The sequence below is a fragment of the Camelus ferus genome, chromosome 16 (assembly GCF_009834535.1).
Source record: "Camelus ferus isolate YT-003-E chromosome 16, BCGSAC_Cfer_1.0, whole genome shotgun sequence".
Taxonomy (NCBI): domain Eukaryota; kingdom Metazoa; phylum Chordata; class Mammalia; order Artiodactyla; family Camelidae; genus Camelus; species Camelus ferus.
Genome location: NC_045711.1, coordinates 20,627,383 through 20,642,610, shown reverse-complemented (window position 1 = coordinate 20,642,610; position 15,228 = coordinate 20,627,383). Strand labels below are relative to the sequence as shown.

Genomic DNA, 15,228 nt, shown 5'->3' with positions numbered 1-15,228 from the left:
CCAAGCTATTTCCGTTTTCCTGGTGGGAAGGCTTTTGACTAAGTTCGGCTTCTTTAACAGATACAGGGCTATTCAGGTCATCTGCTTCTTTGGCGAGTTGGCTAGTTTGTGTTTCTTCAAGGAACGTGTCTCAGGTATGGTACAGAGCTGTTCACCGTATTCCCTACTGTTCCTTCCACCGCGCAACTGGTTGCTACTCATTCGTGCTTTTTAAGTTATGCATTTAAGGCTATCAAGGTTTCCCTCTGAGGCGAGCTGGCTCTATTCCACAATAGAGCAAGAGTGTTCTCTCATTATTTACCATCTGAAATTTTTAATTTACTCTTTTCACTCAAGAGTTATCTGAAGAGGAGGGAGGGCATAGCTCAGGGGTGGAGCGCATGCTTAGTGTGTATGAGGCCCTGGGTTCAATCTCCAGCACCTGCACTAAATAAAAAGATGGTAATAAATAAATAAATAAACCTAATCACCTCCCCAAAACAAACACAAAACAAAATAAAGGAGTTACCTGAAGAGGTATTTTTTAAAAATAAGATAAACCTGTAATTACAGCTGAAGACTTCCCACCCCTCTCTCAGTGGTTGATAGAAAACTAGACGAGAAAGCAGCCAGGAGAGAAGAGACCGGCAGGAGCCCCCGCCGCCGCTGCACGCGCCACCCACACCCGCAGGACACGCTCTCCACGGCGCGGAGGGCCAGCTACCAGGAGCCACCCGCACACCCCCAGGGAACACACTCCATGCCGGCCACGTCCTGAGCCGGAAAACAAGCCTCAACAGATTTAAATGATGTAAGATCATCCACATGGTGTCTCTGACCACAGTGGAACCAGGCTAGAAGTCGCCAACAGAAAGACAAGGAGAAAATCCAAACCCTGGAGACTGAACAGCACACCCCGACGTCATTCGTAGGTCAAACGAGACCACCGCGAGGGGACCCGCGGACTGGAGTGGACAAGAACGAGAGCGCAGCGTGCAACGACAAGCACAGGGCTCAGAGGGAAGCTTGCAGCGTTAAATCCTTGTGCTAGGAAAGAAGTTCTCAAGTGAAAAGACTGTAAGATTCCTCCTTAAGAACTGGAAAAAGAGCAAAAATAAACCAAAGCAGGCAGAGGGAAAGGAAACCGTGAAGGCAGCAGAAATCAAGTACGCTTTAAACAGCAAATAATGGAGAAAAATCGACGAAACAAAAAGCACTTCTTTCAAAAGATTCATCAAATTGCCAAACTTCAAACTGACAAGACTGACCGGCGGGGACATCACTACAGACCTTGCAGGCACCGGAAGGGCCAGGCAGGGACGCTACGGACGACTGCGAAAGGCACCTTGACAGCTCAGACGAAACGGAGCAAGTCCTGGAAGAGCGCAGACTACCACAACCCGCCCCGTTTGAACGGGTCCCGGGAGCAGCCCCACAGCCGCCACGGACGCTGAGCTCCCGGCTCTAGAACTGCCGGGGAGGGAGCCCTCCAGCCCAGGCGGTTCCACGGAGCGCTGTTCAAAGACACGGTTCGCACAACCTCTCCCAGGAAACAGACGACGAGTGGACCCTCCCAGGTCCATGTTCTGAAGCTCGTGTTGCCCAGGTGCCATAACCAAAGATAACACAAAACAAGACAGCTGCCGACAAACATCTCATGCTGCAGGCGCAGTAAACCCACAGCCGCACACTTCCTAAGGAAAGTACTGAGCGTCCTCCCCGTAAGGTCGGAAGGAGGCGAGGCTGTCCACGCTCACTCTCCTCGCCAGCGAAGCACCGCGAGCGCCGGCCACGGCGAGGGGGCAAGGAAACAAAAGGGGAGTGTGGGGAGGGAGAAATCAAACTGCCCCTGTCTGCAGGGCACGGGACTGTCTATGCAGACAGGCCCCAGGGTGCCGCATCAGGAAAAAGTGCGCCGAGAACCAACATTTCCTTTTTAGTATAAAAAGAGGGTTTTTTTTTTAAAGCATGCCATATTCTTAGAGACTAAAAGCACATTCCTAAGTAACCACTGCTAAGGAAATAATCACAACGGGAACCGTAAAACATGTAGAGCTGACCAACAACGGAAGTAAAACATTCCGGGTGCAGCAGGGAGGGCCCAGCTCGGCGGTAGAGCGCGTGCTTAGCATGCACAAGGTCCTGGGTTCAGTCCCCAGTACCTCCTCCAAGAATAAATAAATAAACTTAATCACCCCCCCCCAACAAAAACCTATTGGCAAATCCTACAAACGCCTTGGTACGAGTACATTTGAAAGGTAAGGAGTGGGTAACATTCCAGGAGAACACAGAGGCTGCATGTACACTCAGACAACGGCTACCAGCCCGCCCAGCACGCCCTCTGCAGCGGCCGACCCCAAACGGCCAGGACTTGGCCAATAACTGCCAGCTTCCCTAATTTCTGCCTCTGCTTCCAGCTCAGGACTAACCAGAGAAAGCCAAGTAGGCTGCCAGCCAGCCATAGGGTTGCAGCAGCTCCAGCCCTCAGGCCCACAGCCCGCACTGGGGGTGCAGCTGGGCCCCCGTTTCCTGATAAGGCTGTCCCCCCCCCCGCCTGCCTTGGTGACCGAGCTGCCCCCCTGCTGGGGCACTGGGCCCCACTTGTCCTCCGTGCCTGGCCTTCTTTAGAGCCTCGACGTGTATCGCTGGCATCACCGGAACACACAGGCACAGACACGCCTGACCTCGCCAGTGTCGCAGGGGAACTGTCACTAAACATTCGTGGAACAGAGACATCCCTGCCTTAAACATTTCGCAGAAGGCTCGCATGATCTCAATCTCAAAATTAAGAAACAAAACCAATCTAATTCCTGACCAGAGAGCAGGAAGCCTCAAGAAACTGTTACTAAATTGAAGTCAGCTGTCAGCTGTACACCACACACGGTCGGCTCAGCGCGGATTTCAGGGTCGGGAACCTGATTCTCGTATTCCCCATTATAGGTTAAAGGAGGGAAAAAAATCCAGTATTTCAATAGCTGCAAAGGAGCACATGATATAACTTAATACTCATTAAATTTTTTTAACCATTTTTTAAATTAGCACCTAGTTAATTTATAACGTTGTGTTAGTTTCAGGTGTACCCGAGTGATTCAGTTTTACATACACACACATCCTTTTTCAGACTCTTTTCCATTATGGGTTAGTAAAAGACATGAATATAGTTCCCTGTGCTGTACAGTAGGAACTTGTGGTTTATCTATTTTATATACGGTACTGTGTATATGTTATCCCAGACTCCTAATTTACTCCTTCTCCCCCCACTATTAATAATCATTTTTGATTAAAACAAAATCTAGCAAACTAGGAGTAGAACGATTTCTTGATCTGATACAGGGCATCTCCTTAAAAAGACACAGTAAAATTAAAACCCATACATTGTAGGAGAGACACACATCATATCGCAGTTTTGGGAATTACTTCTGGCAAAAGTTCTATAAACACACGCACAACAGACCAGAGTAAACGGCTGCAAAGTATATGGTTAAGAAATGGCCGACACACCAACTGCTCTTACAAATCACTGCACCAAGAAAAACCCTGAGAAGAAAACAGGCTGAGAGTGCAGGGCTCTCCTGGGCCACATTAGCAGGAGTCTTTTGATTACTCGGTGCAGAAGCCCAGTTCAGACTGACTGGTGCGTGAGGGGACGTATCGGCTCGTCTGGGCTCCAGGCACAGCTCCATCCAGATGCTTCATCCCTGTCTCTTTTCCTCAGTCCCACTTTCCCCGTGGCTTCACCCCCAGGCAGCCTCTCCTCAAATCCCAGCCACACTCCGCCAGCTTGGGTTCCCCGTGGAGCAGGGGAGAACAAAGCCCTGGGTGGTCTCTCACTGCCCTCACCCGAGCCATCTGCCTTTCTGAATCAGTCTCGCTGCCAAGGACAGGCTGGCCGGCCACGCCTGGGTTCCCAGCCTCCTAGACTGAGTGGGCAGAGAATCCCCAACGGAAAACCAAGGTAGTGTTACCAGCAAAGGGAGAGACTGGAGAGTGCTCTGCAGCCAAGGCCAGGCTCAGGCCACTGCAACCCCACACGGAAATTAACACAGCTCTGGGTCCTCTCCTGCTCAGAGAGCTTCTTCTGCCACCGAAGGAGTGGAGCCTCTATTATGTGCTTTGAAACAGAGGCCTTGCCCTCCTGAAGCCTCCAGGTCTGAACTCCTAATTCGCTGCACGCGCACCACAGGGCCAGCGCAGAAAGGAGGTCCCGGAGCCCGCCTGGCTCTGAGACCAAAGGAAGGCCGGAGAGCCCCGGCAGAGAAGCCGGCCAAGCCCCGCGGCGGGCGGGAGCTGGGCTGGGCCCCGGGGTGGGGCGGAAGCCGTGGGCGGCAGGCAGGAGCCGTTAGGGCCCTTGACCGGGCGTGCCGGGGGCAGGGGCGGGCGATAAAGGATCCCTGGCCTGGCAGTTCACCGAACGACGACACATGGCGGCACCATGCGCCCTGGGATTCCTCCCCTCGGCTTCAGCCCGACAGGAATGCAAACAGGTCCGCAGGGAAGGCGGCACGGTGCTGGCGGCAGCCGCGCCCAGGCTGGGCAAGCGAGCCGCCCTCGGCCTCCAAGAGGAAGGAGGCCCTCACACCTGCTGCAGGCCTGACGCACCTGGAAGGCATTAAGCTCAGGGACAAGAACCAGACCCCCAAGGACAGAGTGAGTGATCCCACCACCCCAGGCTCCTGGGACAGGCGAACTCAGAGACGGAGGAATGCACCCTCCTCAGCGCTCTCGCGGGGGCTGGGGGCTGGGGGCTGGGGGCAGGGGTTCCCTTTGAAGTGATGAAATAAATGTTTTAAAACAACTGTGGTGAAGGTCGCCTGACTGAATATACTAAAACCCACTGAACTGTGCACATTAAACGAGTGAATTATGTGGTATGTGAATTATGTCTCAACAAAGCTGTTAAAAAAGCAAAACAAAACAAAACAGGACACTCCTGGCAACTGAGTGAAGAACACAGGAGCTGGGTGGAGTGGGGACTCCCGGGAGGGCTGCAGTCTCCTGGTCACTCAAGTCACGTACCCTCCCCCTGGGGAGGCCGCCACCCCCACAGAGGTAAGGTCTTCTAGCCCCAAATGTGGCCCCGGTCAGGGTGGCCGGCAGAACCCGTGAGGCTGAGACAGGTCCCACCCCACCCCTCCTGCCACCTGCCCGCTGGTTTTAAATTATGTTCACCTTAAAAGTTGGCCCCACGGGGAGGAGGGCTGAGCTTTTCTCTGGCTGCGTCCCTCAAGCCGTGGGGCCAGCCCTGGCCGAGAGCAGCGGAGCAGAGCTCACTGTAGTTTGCCGAGGGAAGGAAGGGAGGAAGGGAGGAAGGAAGGAAGGGAGGGGCAGGTGAGGGAGGAAACAGGTGGGCCACCGAGCAGGCTGGTTGCCAAGGGGAAAGCTGGAAACTCCCAGAGTGGCCGCTGGGTGGCAGCCTCATGTCACCGACGGCCAGCAGCGCTTGGAGCCAGCTGTGCAGACAGGCTGGGTGGTGGCAAAGGGTGTGGCCAGAGATGGGGGTGCCACCAGCAGGGACCCTCTATGCCAGGCTGCCTTCCAGGGTGAAAGGGAAAGTTGGCTGGAAAGTTTTCCAGGAACAATAATGGTCCAGAAAGTACAAAACTCCGAAATGCCAGGGCGCAGATCCCATGCAAGCTGCCCGCCTGGCGGAGGGGAGCCCAGGAGTCAGAGACAGGGTGCTGCGCCCGGGGCTGGCGGGGGAGAACTCTGGCTTTAGGGCGGCATTTCCTCCGCACCTGCCACCTTCCCGGAACTCAGCGAGACTTGGGGACAGGGGTGCGACCCAGGTCCACAGCCAGACGGTCCACCAGCATCACCAGCACCCAGAGCGCGCCACTGGGCAGACAGGAGAGAGGATGCAGACACCAGGGCCTGGCCCACGAGCGGCTGCCAGCCAGGCACGGGGGCGGGCAGGGGCGCCCTGAGGGGGCTCACACGGGTGACAGGTGGTCAGGCCTGGAAGGGCCAGCAGGGTGACTGCGCGGAGAGCACAGAGCCATTTCATGTGGTCTGAGTGCTCGCTGAGGAAGACAGACGGTAAGCGAGGCCAGACTGTGTGGCCAGTCTGCCCCACCTGGAGGGTCTATCTGGACTCCCGCTGGGGACAGTGGGGATTTTGCAGCCGGGCCAAGACCCCAGCAGACTGTGGGGCAGCGCGTGTAAAGAAGGCTCTGCCTGTCTTTGGTGAATAATTTTGGGGGTGTGATGGTGGGGTCCAGGTGTGACAGGGGAGGGCTGCAAGGAGTAGGGCTGCAGAGGGGGCCGTCACCACAGGCCTCGGCGGCACTGGACACAGGGTATGGTGGAGGGGTGCTGAGGGGCCCCTGGGTCTCTGCACCCCATCAGCTTCCAAGCCCCCCATCCCATCTTGCTCTGCGTGCGACCAGGTCCTAACACCCAAGCCAACGGGGTTTAGCTTTATTGTCCAGACCCCATGAGGGTGACCAGGAAGCCACCAAGGGGCTCCCTCTCAGCCTGCACCCTAACACTGAGATCCCCCGTGAGGGGGCCTGGAGGACCAGCCACCACAGGGGGCGCTCCTGGCAGTAGTGATTAGCTCCCGGGACATCCTGCACCCTGGGCGGGGAGCCACTCCCACAACAGGGCCCAGTGCCCAGGCTCATCCCCAGACCCCTGTGGTCCCTGGAGGAACAGTCACTGTGGACTCTGCAGGGTGTCCCCTCCTGGGGGTCCACCAGGCCCTGGTCAGGGTCAGGGTGGACCCTGAAGTGTTTCCTGTTCCCATCCATTTATCCTTCCAGCCAATGAGTGGAGTTTCTCACAACTCACAAACAGAATCATCTTTCCTGATGCGGCACATTTGCAAGCACTAGCCTTGGTGACAGCAGGAGCCGTGACGCAGCCCTAGGGCAGGCAGTGAATGCACGGCCTCCCCTCCGATGAGGACCCAGGGGAGCATGCGCCCCGGGCGGGCGCCCGCGCGCGAGGCAGCGGAGGCCGGGGAAAGAGCGCGCATACGCTGCCAGCCTGGGGTTGGGGTGGGGTCCCGCTGGGTTGGGCTTGTGGTGGTCGGGGACTCAGCTGGTGCTGGGGGCGGTCACTCCCGGGAGTTGCCCAGGGACATGATGGGCACCCACAGCCCTGCATCTTAAGACTTCAAAAAGTTTACTGTGGTAAAATACAATAACGTAATGAATAACATAAATGCATAATAAGTAGAATAAAACTGACCATTTCAAGAGCACACTTCAGGGGGATTAAGCACATTCACGCTGCTGCCCAAACGCCATCTCCAGGGGACTCCTTCCATCTCCCCCAGACGCAACTCCCATTAAACCCTAACCTCCATCAAACCTTCCCCGGCCCATGGCGCCCACCCTCCTGTCTCTATGAACCTGGCACCTCTGGGTCCCCGACAGGAGTGGAATCCTACAGGATTTGTCCTTTGGTGATGGGCTGACGTCACTGAGCAGTGTCCTCAAGGCCCATCCGTGTTGCAGCAGGTGCCAGAATGTCTTCCCTTCTTAAGCTGAATGAGATCCCATTACATGGATGGGCCACACTTTGTCTATCCGTTCATCCATCGGTGGGCACACGGGGTGTCTCCAGCTTTCGGCTGCTGTGAACAGTGACGCTGTAAACACGGACACACAAGTAGCTGTTGGAGTCCCTGCAGTCGTGTCTTCTGGGGACACACCGAGTGGAACTGCTGGGTCACGCGGTGATTCCACGTCCAAGGTTTTAAGAGCCTGCGTCTCAAGTCTTTGACGCTGACACCAGTCTCAGCTTCTATAAGCCCTGATCCAGCAGGGGGTCCTATGGCTCCTTGGCTTACTTGGTCCGAGGGCCAGCTTGGCCCCTCTGTGCAGCTCGGGAGAGATCCAAGTGGTCTCCCTTCTCCCGAGTGCAGCCACCTGAGCCCAGGCTCAGGTCTGGAGTGTCAGGGAGGCGACGCCCACCCTTGACCGTTTGGGGGAATAAAGGCCAAACAACGCCGTCCCCGGCTGCCCGCCGCCTGCTCCCCATGCGGGCCCCTCCAAGCGGCCCCAGGACCCCCGGCAGCACCCACACCCTCATGAAGTCCTCTCCTGCACGTGCGGACTGGACTGACTGACTTGCCTCTGACAGGAAGAAGGCGGCAAAGGGACGTCCCTTCCCACACTGGTTACCAAAGATCATGGCGCCATCTTGCTCAGGCCCGGAGGGAGGAGCCGTGTGTCCAGCCCGCAAGGACCTGAGGGTGTGACGGCCACGCGGGCCTGGATCCTCCCTCCTGGCACTTTCCTTACTGTCCTCCGTCAGCTGCTGGTTCTCCTGCAAAAACACCCCCAGCCCTCCTTGTTTTCTGCAGGCGCTGTGGTCCCCTAACTCCTGGGAGCCATGCCAGCAAGCCTATTAGGACCAATTTCAGTCATCCTTTCCAGGATTTGAAAAATGCCCCATATCAGTACCCCGCACCCCCAGCCCAGTTCCACCCACCCCCTCCCAGGTCCTCGATTTCCCCTTCTCAGGGGTCCCGCAGGTGCACGCCTGCCCCGCACAACTCCCTGGAGAATAGCCCATCTCTGCCCGTGGAAGAGCACAGGTGGGCTCCGGGGACGCGGGGGGGAGTGGTGACACAAGGACGGAGCAAAGCTAGTCCAGGGAGGCTGGCCAGGTCGCATGTGCACCCGCCGTGCACTCCTGGGGGAACAGGGGAGCCACCAAAGGCGGTAAGGACACAGGTGGCGGGAAGAAGCGAGAACAAGCCTCACATGCTGGTGCTTCTGGGCGAGTCTGACTTGAGCAAAGTTCCAGGCTTAACTTCCTTTAGTGGCTTCCCCGGTCCTCACCAGGTCCCCCGGCCCTGCAGGACCCCTCCTCACCTTTTCCAGCCTCTTTGTCACCCCATCCACTTGGCCTGGCTCATCCTGCAGGAGCCAGGGACCATGCCTCCGCCACTCCCACCTTGCCTGGGCTGAACATCCCAGTCTGATGGCCCAGATGGGGGCCTGGGCTAGTCTGTCCCCCACAGCCAGGCCTCCCGGGTCAGGGGCCGTTTGCGATCCTGCCCCCCCGTGCCCAAGCACCACCTGTCGCCTGCCTCCCCGGCCTCCTGGGCAGTGCTACCCGGCCCCCAACCCCGCTGCCTTGTCACTGACCGAGCCTGGCCCCATCCCCTTTTCGCCGCCACCATCCCTCTAAATGGCTTGATTTGATCAAGCCATGCTGGATGGCACCCAATGTGGCTTTGCCAAGCATAACCACCTTGATGGTGGCTTGGGGCGAAAGGCAGCTGGCAGACGGAGGCCAGGACCCAGGCATCCCCTGGGGTGGGGTCACTCAGGGAGAGAACAATGCGGCAGGGGGAAGGTGCAGCCCCCTTGGCCCAGCCCTGCTGCACACGGCCGGGCCTCTCCCCAGACAGGCTCTGGGGGCTGAAGACCCTGGGCTGGCCACCTCACCTCCAGAGCCTCAGGCTCCCCATCTGTAAAATGGGGGTCATCACAGGGACTGGCCTCCAGGCCTGGTGTCCCACCTCCTCCACCTCGGCTGAGGGTCCTCGGGCAGGCTGGGGTTCCTCTGTTTCCTTCTCTGAAAGGGGCCGACTCCCATCACCAGCCACTTGTTGGGAGGATTCAGAGGACATGTGGGTGGAGGTGACCCGGGGCCTCGCCCGCAGGGGAGCTGCATGAACCCTGGGGCAGAGCTGACACTCCCAGGAGGTGGGCAGTGAGTGCGGACAGGTCCTGGGAGCCCCAGAAGCTGTCTAGACTTGGGGGCGACTGTGGCCGGCACAGTCATGGGGGGCCTGGCCTCTCCAAGTCCCGGGCCCCCTGACACCTCTGGGCATGCACAGCGGCCACCAGAACCTCACTTAATCTTGAGGCCGCAGATAGAGGCCGGAGGGGAGTTCGGAGCGGGTGGCCCCTGGCTTCAGGAGGGGAGTGGGCGTCCAAGAGACACAGAAGGCCCGAGTGAAGGCCAAAGAGGAGCAGCCTTAGCCGGGTGGGGCTCACGGGTTCGGACACGTGTGGGCCTTGGAGAGGGGCTCAGGCCAGCGTGCAGCAGGGACCACGGTAGCGGGGCCTGGGAAGGCTGGTGAGAACTGGAGAGCAGCAGGACCCCCACCCACCTGCACATGTTTCTTCTGTAATAAAAATCAAGGCCAGGGAGGGGAGGCGCCGGCAGGTCAGGAGGGAAGGACGCCAACCACCTGGGATGAGGTTCAGAGAGGAAGGCGCCGTCTGCTCCCCCCACCCCCACAGATGCGCACCCGCACCTTCATCCCCCGCCCCGAGTGGAACCTGTGGGGTGTGCAGGGGACAGACGCAGGCTGCCACTGGAGCCTCCAAGAGCCGGGCCTTCGTGGGGTGCCTGGCGGCCCCTCGTGGCAGCCCCCAGTGCATCCTTGCTCCTCCAATGCTTCCAACCCAGCCGGAGACTTGGAGAGGGCGGTGGGCACCCGGGGGCTTCCAGGCACGGGCACACACACACCCCTACTACAGACATACATGTTCTCCATCAAAACATCCCCAGACACGGAGCAGCCTCAATGTGATGGATTTAGAGGCAGACCAGGTGTGGGAGAAGGGGTGGGCCGGGCAGTGGCAGCTCCCCTGGGGCCACACAGCTGGCTCCAGGGTGCCAGGAACGGTGCCAGCAGCTGGTTCCCAGAGGCCTTGGCTACGAACTTACACGACTAAAGAGCCCCGCTGGGAGGGAGGCCTCTTGAAGGGTTTTTAAATCTCTGCCTCTGGTAGAATCCAAACCAGCTGAGGCTAGGAGAGGGGGGGAGCCTGGGCTTGGCGCTGCCCCAGTAGGAGGGGTCCACCCCACCCCAGACACGTTTCTGCCGGGCAGCGACCCCACACCTTTTTGCTTTACTTAAAAAAAATACATTTGCACACATTTAACAACAAAATAGAACCTAGTATCGGTGAAGATGGGTAGCAACCAAGAGTCCTGTTGGAGGTGGAACCAAGGACCGCCCGCGTGCTCCCGCCTGCGCCCTCCGCCTGTGCGGCCCCCCCCCAACCCCCCGGCCCGAGGCCTCCGAACGGCAGCGACAGCAGGAAGCCTGCGCGGCGTCTGCTTAGAAAACTGACTCCACAGGGGCGTGCAGCTCAGTGGCAGGGTGCGTGTTTAGCACAAGGTCCTGGGTTAGCTCCCAGTACCTCCAATGGAAAAAAAAAAGAAAAGTTTCTTAAAAAAATTGAATTTGCAGTTAAAAGCCTTCCCACAAAAAGACAGCTCCCAGCCCAGTGACCTCTCCCAACATCTGAGGAGGCAGTAACACCGGCTCCGTACAGACTCCCAGGAAATAGAAGAGGAAGGAGTCATTTCAGCTCATTCGATGGAGCCAGCATCATCCTGAAGCCATGACCAGACAATATTCTTATTACCAGAAAATAAAATTACACACTAACATCCTCGATAAACACAGATGCCAAAATCCTTAATAAAATTTTAGCAAATCGAACCCAGAAATATATAAAAAGGATAACATTTCATGACCGAGTGAAGCGTATTCTGGGAATTCAAGGCTGGAACAACAACTGAAAACCAGCATAACCCGCCGCAGCAACAGACTAAGGGAGACAAACGCAAAGATCAGCTCATAAGAAAGAAAAGACATCCGAAAAAACTCAACACCCATTCATGATTGAAAAAAGACCCTCCAGCAAACTGAGGATGAACAGAAACATTCTCAAATCAATTAAGAGCATCTCTGAAAACCCTGTGGATGACGTCATACTTACTGGTGGGAAACGGGATGCTCTTCCTGCAAAGACTGGGACTAAGGCAGGAGTATCAGCTCTTGCCGCTTCTTCTGAACGTTGTCCTGCAGGTCACGACCCACACGATCAGTCACTGAACAGTGAGTAAAAGGCAGACAGCTCGTAAAGGAAGGAACGTCCCTTCTCACAGACTGCACAGTCCTCTTTGTAGAAAAACCTAAAGACCCTACAAACCCAAGGAGAATTAATAAAGGGGCTTAGCAAAGTCATAGGTTACAAAACCAATATACAAATACATCAATTGCATTTCTACAGACTAGCAACGAGCAACTGGAAACAGAAATTTTACAAAATGACCATTGACCATAGCATCAAAAATCATGAAATGCTGTCCCTTACAAAAACATATATAAGATTTGCGTACTGGAAAGTACCAAACATTGCTGAGAGAAATTCAGGAAGACTCGAATAAGTGAAGAGATACCCCTTGTTCACGGACAGGAAGATTCAATGTTAAGATGTCTTTTCCCCCCAGATTAATGTATAGATTCGACTGAAATTCGATCAGAATCTTAGGAGGCTTTTTTAAGTAGCAGTTGGCAAACTGATTTTAATATTCAAATTCCAAAACATCTTTGGAAAAGAATAAAGTTGAAGTCCTATTACCTGATTCGAAGACTTAGCTGTAAAGCTAGGTAACCAAGAGGCTACACACAGCACCGGCATAAACATGGACAGATCAGAGTCCAGAGAGAGACATGGCGTTTACAGTCAAAGGTGCTGGAGTAATTCGGTGAAGCAAGGATAGTCTTTTCAGTAAATGATGCTGGAGCGACTGAAGGCATCTCCCGCTGTGCAGTGTGCACCAAGTTAGCGCTCCTGACCATTTTAACAATACTGATTCTTCCAATCTAGGAGCATGGGAAATCTTTCTGTTTTTTAAAGTCTTCTTTAATTTCCTTAATCAGTTTTTTATAGTTTTCCATGTATAAGCCTTTCACTTCCTTGGTTAGATTTACATGACGGAAAAGTTTGATATTCGGACTTCATCAAAATTAAAAACGTCTGCTCTCTCTGAAAAGCCATTAAGAAAACGGGAGAGCAAGCCACTGAATGGGAGAAAATACTTACAAAATGCGTTATCTTGTGAAGGACTCATCTCGGAATGTAGAAGTAATTTTTAAAAGCCTATTTTTTTAATCACTATATATAAAAATAGATATAAAACAAATTTGTGCTGTACAGCATAGGGAACTATATTCAATATCTTGTAATAATCTTTAAGGGAAAAAAATATGAAAACAAATGTATGTGTGTACATGCATGACTGGGACATTGTGCTGTGCACCAGAAACTGACACACTGTAACTGACTGTACTTTAAAAAAATTATTAAAAAATACAAAAAATTTTAAAAGTCAGTTTTTTGGGGAGGGAGATCATTAGGTCTTTTTTAAAATAATTTTTTGGGGGGAGGTAATTAGATTTAATTATTTATTCTTGGAGGAAGTACTGGGAATGGAACCCAGGACCTAATGCAGTTATGCATGTGCTCTGCTACTTAAGCTATACCCTCCCCCTAAAAAAGCCAATTTTTAATGAGAGATTGGAACAGGTGATTTATAAAAGAAGACAGACAGCAAAGAACCCATGAAGAGATGCTGACCATCATTAGTTACCAAGGAAACGACGATGAAAACCACAGCAGGGGTGGGGAGGACACAGCTCAGCGGTAGCATGTGCTCAGTGTGCACAAAGTCCTGGGTTCAATCCCCAGTGCCGCCATTAAACAGACAAACCTAGTCACTTCCCCCGTCCAAAAATAAACCCCAAAATAATAAAAATTTAAAAACAAAAGAAAACAAAACAAAAAAATCGACGAACCAGAGAGGAGGAGGGTGTAGCTCAGTGGCAGAGCACATGCTTAGCATGAAGGAGATCCTGGGTTCAATTTCCAGCAACTCTATTAAAAAAACAAACAAACAAAAAAGAAACTAAAAGAAACCCAACGAACAAGAGCCATCCAGTCAGCATGAACCCAGCCCCAAAGCACAATGTTGAGCAGAAGAGCAGCTGCTGGCAGATATATCATCAGCGCTGTGCCTTGAGAGCACGCCTGCCACAGACCTCAGGCGTCGTCTCCACAGTCACTCACGTGTAACCGGGGTAGAAACACCCAGTGCGGGGCAGTGGGCGGCGTGGGGGGCGGGGCGGGCAAGGAAAAGGAAAAGACCCCGGAGGGCCACGGTCTCCACTCTCTCACCGCCGCCCCCCCCCCCCCCGTCGTACCTCCTCCGGGTGCTCAGCACAGCCCGTCGCCCTAAGGGCACACCCACCTGCGGGGTCCTCGGTCTCCACTGAGGCGTCCGCTGCCTTCCGCTTCCCAGCGCCCAGGACGGCGCCTGGCACAAAGAGGGGGCTCATGAACGTGCGCTGGAGGAATGGATGCAAGTCCTGATTTGTGCTGGGAGCAGCACACGTGATTCATGAGATACCTCCCGTTCCGTTTTTGTGCTGAGCCTTCAAAATCCAATGTCTTCTTGACTGGATGGCGCCCCGCTCTGTGCTGGGAGGCTCAGCCCTGGAGCTTCTTAAGATGGGCCTCGTGGGAGGCAAGCCGAGTCCTCTGGTGCCTGCCCATCTCCGGGAGACCGAGGTTTGCTTTCTAGAAACCCCCAGTATCTTCTCCTTCTCCTGATGACACTGAAATTTCACAACGATGCAACATCGTGGGGTTTTTGAATCCGTTCCTTGGTTTGCAGTTTTTATTGTGCTGGGAGCTTGGCCGCTCTTCCACTACGGAGGTTCTAGGAAGAGCCCTGTACTATTTCTTCACACTGGTCCTCTGGCTCTTTCTGGAACCTCTGTCCCTCAAGCACTAGACCTTCCACAGAGACCCTCCACCATCTCTCATCTTCTCTTCCCCGGTTTCTGTCTCTCAGATGTTTGTTCTTTCTTCTGTGAGAGTTCCTCAGCTCATTCTTCCAACCCTTCTATTACGTTTAAATTTTTTCAGATACTATATTTTGGACTCACAAGGACTCTTTCTTGTTCTCCGCCTGCTTTCCGAAGTGGGTCTCATGGGTGCCTTGTCTTTTCCTGTCCGAGGCGATCCCAGTGGTGAGAGCGTCTCTGCAGCTTTCTCCTGGTCCCCACTTGCTGTTTCCTCCCGTGTCCGCTCTTCCGCTGGCTCTCGGTCTCTCCTATGTCCGAGCGAGGCACCAGGATGCAGCTTGGTGCCCATGCCATGGGCCTTTGGCTGCACCCTTTTTTGATTGCTGTGGCCTGTGAGCGGTTGAGGAAAGCCTCGTAGACCCACACAACAGAATACCAAGTGCCCAGCTTTCTGTATTTTCTGCTCAATTCTGCTGTGAACCTGAAACTGCTCTAAAGAAGTCTATTAATTAAAAAAAAAATTTGCCAAAAAAAAACCCCAAAGCAATACCAAGTGTCCAAGGTGCTTAGAGGACCTGTTATTAAGATGGGGAAATGAATGCTTATGTCACCAGCTGTGCTGAGAAAAGCTGGACGCAAAGCTCTACCAAAAGCAACACACTGCCAACGCGTAG

At 54.5% G+C, this 15,228-nt stretch overlaps 1 long non-coding RNA gene across 3 annotated transcripts; it reads right to left on the bottom strand.

The window, feature by feature from the left end:
- Window positions 1-7,102: 7,102 nt before the first annotated feature.
- LOC116656693 lies at window positions 7,103-14,844 on the bottom strand. Of its 3 annotated transcripts, XR_004311577.1 has the most exons (4): window positions 13,996-14,844; window positions 13,544-13,622; window positions 11,682-11,793; window positions 7,103-11,510 (listed from the first exon to the last, which is right to left on the bottom strand). It is a non-coding gene; the product is annotated as an uncharacterized LOC116656693 (long non-coding RNA). The 3 variants fall into 3 exon arrangements; XR_004311575.1 differs by lacking the exon at window positions 13,544-13,622 and having other exon boundaries at window positions 11,682-11,886; XR_004311576.1 differs by lacking the exon at window positions 13,544-13,622 and having other exon boundaries at window positions 7,103-11,096; window positions 11,682-11,886.
- Between the last annotated feature and the right edge of the window lie 384 nt (window positions 14,845-15,228).